At 44.7% G+C, this 5,401-nt stretch overlaps 1 pseudogene; it reads right to left on the bottom strand.

Moving 5' to 3' along the window:
• Positions 1-1,243: 1,243 nt before the first annotated feature.
• LOC148023408 (putative germin-like protein 9-2) lies at positions 1,244-1,871 on the bottom strand (annotated as a pseudogene).
• Between the last annotated feature and the right edge of the window lie 3,530 nt (positions 1,872-5,401).

A 5,401-nucleotide genomic window follows, 5' to 3' on the forward strand; every position in this document is an offset into this window, starting at 1 on the left:
CCCTTTCTAGGTAGAACAACTGTTATAAAGGTCATGATGGCTTCTTCTACCACCTCTCTTGCAATGATACTAAACTTTAGTCAACGAACATGGTGTCAGGTTGAGAGGTTGTTTGCTAGCTTTCTCTAGAATAAGGAAGAGGGACAAAGAGGATGGAGGTCTATTCCTTGGGATCACGTTACTAGCAATGAATAGGAAGGTGGAGTAGGGGTCCCTAAACTTAGTGTTAAAGCTACTTCACTGATGTTTGGTGTGCTTAAAAGGATTGATGCTTCTCAATCCTGGACATTCACTCTTAAGGTGTGGCTGGAGGAGTTTGACAAAAAGAATATTGGCCTCCCTAGCTATGTTTGGTATAAAACTCTTCTCATTAGGAGAAAGATCAGCATTCCCCATTCTCAAGTAGCTAAAAAATTGTCCCAAGCATGGCAATCAATATTAGGAGATGCCTTACAGAGAGACTCATAGGACAAAAGAGGAGACTCATCTTCAAAGCAAGCCATCTCTTTCTTAAAGCATGCTTTCAATCCTTGAGATATTCTTGAGTTTAAGCAATTTAGGCTGGCCAAAAACATATATTTTTTTCACGTACTAACGTATCATTTGGGTTGCACTATGTTGTCAATTATCAGCCTGTTTGTCAAGTGTTGTTTGTAGAAGGTTCGTTAACTCTCTCTCCGTCTCTCTCTCTCGCTCTCTCTCTCTCTCTCTCTCTCTCTCTCTCCAAACATCTAACACGTCCAGACTCGACCGCAGCCATTTCATTGCTCGACAGCTTGCCCATTGTAAGCACTATCTATTAGACTGAACTGACCAAAATTCTAGAAAGTGTAAGTAAGTTGTACGCACTTGTCGTTAACTCTCTCTCCGTCTCTCTCTCTCTTTCTCTCTCTCTCTCCAAACATCTAACACGTCGAGACTCGATCACCGCGGCCATTTCATTGCTCGACAGCTTGCCCATTGTAAGCACTATCTATTAGACTGAATTGACCAAAATTCTAGAAAGTGTAAGTAAGTTGTACGCACTCGTGTTGATGATCGCGTAAAGCACATAGTCAGTACTCAGGAAGCTTTCCCATTTCTTACTAAATTTACAAAGAAACAATAGCATCAATAAAACAATAGCATCGTGTGCCGGACAGAACAATGTCTCGTTGTTGCTTCAGAGTATGATCAGTCGGAACCGTATTCAGCACGGTGGGCCGAGCAATCAATTCGGTAAGTGCACATACCAATCGATCAGTCACTTGTGGAAGGGGCTCTGGAGCATGGAGACAGTGGAGTAGGAAACCTGGAGGGCCTGCCCGAGAATGGAGAACGGAATGCCGGAGCCGAAGAGGATCCCGGGGAGGGAGTTGGTGCCAGGGTTAGCAGAACTGAAGGAAGCCAGGGCATGGGCGGAGGGGCCGTAGCTGGCAGGGTTCATCTGGAAGTGGACGAGGCCCTTGGGGAACACGAACAGGTCGCCCTTCTGCAAAGTCTGGTTGTACATCTTGTTGGAGGTGTCCACCAGGCCCACCAACAGGGTGCCGTCTAGCACGAACAGGAGGATCCGTGGCGCGTGGATGCGTATGCGGCGGGTTCAGGGAGCCCGCCGGGAACTCCAGGAAGGCGGCGGAGATGCCCAACCCCGTCACTGCCGGGAACTGGTCCTGGAAGGCCTTCACCGGCTTAAACATGCCCGCCAACGCGTTGGCACCACCTTGGAAGCCCTTGAACGTGAAGAAGCTGCCATCTATGTCGGATTGGCTGGTGCCAGCTGGCAACACGAAGTCCATCGTGGCCTCTGGATCGGAGCCTACCGCCAATCCCACCCATGTTGTCGCTACGCAGATTGTGAGCATCAGCAACTTGAATTTAGAGCTGGCCATAGCATACAGCTTCTTTTCCAAAATATCCTTTGAAACTACTGAAGGAAGAAGATTATAATAAAACTGAGCTGCTTTTAAAGAATCTCTTTCACTTGCATTTGGTTGTAGAAGAGATCTAAGCAAAATTAACATCACAAATCAATGCAAGTAGTTTAAATAACGCCATATTTAAGATTTTTCAAGTGAAAAAAAATATACATTGCTGCTTGGATTCTTTTACCACAGCCTCCTCCTCCTCGTTTGAGATTCTCAATATTTTTAAGAGCTCTTTGTCGATTTTGAAGGCCTAATAAAGTTTGCTTTCGTTGATAAGCTTTGATACGCTTTTCCAATGAATGAATTTTTTATTGACAATCTTCTAGCTTCTGCAACAACTCTATATTGTGTTTCATCAAAAGATGATTCTCTAGTCCAAGGATATCCTTTTCTGCAACAAGATTAAGTGTATAACCTAAAAATCCATTGTAGCCATCACCAATAAACCTCATTAATGATGAGCTATTATAGAAAGGAGGAGTGCTATTTCTGCTAGGATCTTTGGGATATAGCTTTCCATCTAACCAAAGATCAATATTCTTCTTTCCTTCAAACCTCAGTATATGTTTCATAGACTCTGTAACAGTGATAGATTTTGTTATTTATCTTATTGGTTCATACTCACTGTCCAACTCAATATGAAGATGATAGAGAGGTCTTTTATGAGAGCTATAGAGATCATTAGATGATTGATCCATAGCTGAGTTACAGAGATCATTGGGTGATTGATCCATAGCTAAGGATATGATTAGAAGCAAGAACGAAAACAAAGAAGAGACTACTAAGGAGGAGAAAAAAAGAAGAGAGAAACGATGGAGGGAGGCAATCGAGTATCCACCAAAATTCAAATTGAATATTACTTTTCACTTTAATGAGGAGAGGTAAGATCTTCATTATGACAACCTTGCCAACTTTATGGCGACCTAAATTTCTAGGTTTGATGTGACCACGAGAATATCACGACAATGACTTATTAACAAATTTTGATATTTTAACTTACCAAAATATAAACCTTTTAAAAATTCTATAAAATGATTTTATTTCTTAAATTGTTTTCTCTCTCTAGGATCTCTTACAGGGCATTTTTGAGACCTCAAAACTCCCCTAATGCCCAATGTGACAGATGGTACGTTGGCTAAGCTAGAAGACAAATTTCCCTTTGGGCAATCGACGAAGAGGTGAGTGATTCTGCACTCAGCACACCTTTGGTCAGCCTTGTCTTTGTTTTGCTGCTCCCTTTTAGGGCAGCGTGATGAGACATGACTTGGGTGACCAGAAGTCCAACAGGTGATTGCATCCTACGTCTGCCCTCCTAGGCCTCTACCTTGTTCTCTTCCTAACACCATCACCGGCACAAGGCGATAATCCATGAGGACAACATTGCCCTCATCTCATGGTAGACGTAAGGGCATATGTAAGTTTCTTCCTTATTTGGTTCTTCCACATAGTGGACTGGAGCATCGCTCGGTGGATGGGTCACATAAGGACGAGGTGGCCTGGGTATGCTAGTAGGGTTTATGTCCATCCTAGAAATAGCTGGCTTAATGTCGTTAGGCACACGAAGGGCCAATGGGGCTCCCCTTCTGAAGAATGGCTGCGGCCTGTCCGCTAGGTAAGGCTAGCCATAGGGTTGCGAGTACGGAAGTCTTCTTGGTAATCTACAATGCGTGACGTCATGACCAAACCTATCGCAGTTAGCACAAGGTCTTGACCTAGGGTCTTGACACTCAGCTGGCAAGTGGTTTCCGCCATAATACACGCATTGGACGTGTGGGCGCGTTGGTCGCCTCAACATGTCTTGCAACTTGGCTAACTCCATCTTTACATCAGCCAAGTCTTGGTTTATCTCGGTGGCCTTCCTCTTATCTTGGGATGATGGGACTGATCGCTCACTAGAGGCTGACGCTCTCTCTGAGCTTCACGAGTTGGTCTCTTCTAGGTTCGAGCTCCTAGAGCTTCGCTCTTTCAGCTGATCATCGACTCTGATGGCTTCCTCAAACACTCTAGCTAGTGCGTCTTGTTGCAAGCTCGAATTGCCTGCCAAAGCCTTATATAACTCCTCGTCTCGAATTCCGCTTATGAATATAGTCAAAACTACTCTTTCAGTTGGTCGCTCGCCCATAGGGATTCTCTTGAAGAGACTCCTCACGTGGGTTACATAGTTGCGAATGTCCTCCTTCTCTTTCTGCTTGACGTTCATCAAGCATACTAGCAAATTATTGGAGTATCAAGGCTCGGCAAATCTCTTAATGAAGGCCACTGAGGTTGGCTTGTTCTGTGACATCTAGGCTTGTATACCAAGTCCTTCCCTTGTCACCTAAGCAGAGCCTGAATGCTTGAGAGCGTTGAGTCAGGTCGTTGAGGCCGTTGGCTTCGTAGACTTGCTCAAATTGCTCTACAAAGCTGTATGGATCGTCCTGGGGTTGGTATTTGTCGATTTGCTTGGCAACAATAGGGATTTTAGACTGGCTCCTTGAGCCTTGGTTTGCTCCTAATCCTATGAGCAGCGATGTCGCTAGTGCCGCGACACTTTGCTCTGTTGTCGTGTTATCTAGCAGTCGCTTCATGAGAAGCTCACTCAACATCAAGTCTCCTTCTAGGGCTCTCTCGTGATCTGTTCAGTTTCTACTTGCTAAGTTTAGCACTCGCTGTATCTCACACAACTCCGTGCTTTGCCTTTGGCTCCTAGCCTGCTGGTCCCTATTGTATTCGACTATGCTTTGTAAAGCCTTGTAGGCTAGTTTTCTCTCTTCCTCTAGGTCTGCGATGATAGCATCTGCTATCCTGCCGCGGTGCTTGTACCGGGCGTGTGCATCGTAGCTACTGACCAGCTGCTAAATAACCTCCGGGAAGACGTTCAAGTTGAGTTCCTCATTAGACCTATAGTCTAAGCCTCCTTTTGCCATAGTCATGTTGTCGTGCTCCACCAAGTTGTCGATCAGGTTGAGTAGATTTGTCAAATCCACGTCATTGACGCCACCTGCTTGGTCCTACTTCACACATTGATGGTTTGTCTACATCTTGGGTCCTCTCCTACTGGTAGGTTTCTTGAGTGGTTTATCTGAGTGAGTTCCTTCAGTTATTAAATACAATCCTCACTTTATGGTCACTCAGTGTGTGTGTCGCTTCTCGTACACTTGTGCTGAATCAAGCTTTCAATTTCCTTAAGTACATTCAAGTGTGGAAATTCAAGGTGAGTACAGCAACCAATCTCGAAGCGTCTTACGCACTCTCACTTTGTTTCGGGCCTGATAGGCTTGTTGGTCAATTTTCTGGCCGCCTTGACAGGGTTCAGGGTTTTTCTAATATGTTTCCTTGTTTGTTTTTGGCCAATCAGGTTTTAATTGCTCAGCGCTTTGCGTCTAGGTCTCTAGGTCTCGCTACTGCCTACTTCAAGCTGCTAAGTGGCTGCTCCCTACGATTTCATCTATTTCTGTGTCAGAATCAAGTTCTGAGAATAAGGACTTTCGACAATTTGCGCTGTTGAGCTCTAA

Source organism: Lygodium microphyllum, chromosome 16, assembly GCF_053477565.2.
Source record: "Lygodium microphyllum isolate KBCC chromosome 16, Lygodium_microphyllum_v1.1.10, whole genome shotgun sequence".
NCBI classification, from domain to species: domain Eukaryota; kingdom Viridiplantae; phylum Streptophyta; class Polypodiopsida; order Schizaeales; family Lygodiaceae; genus Lygodium; species Lygodium microphyllum.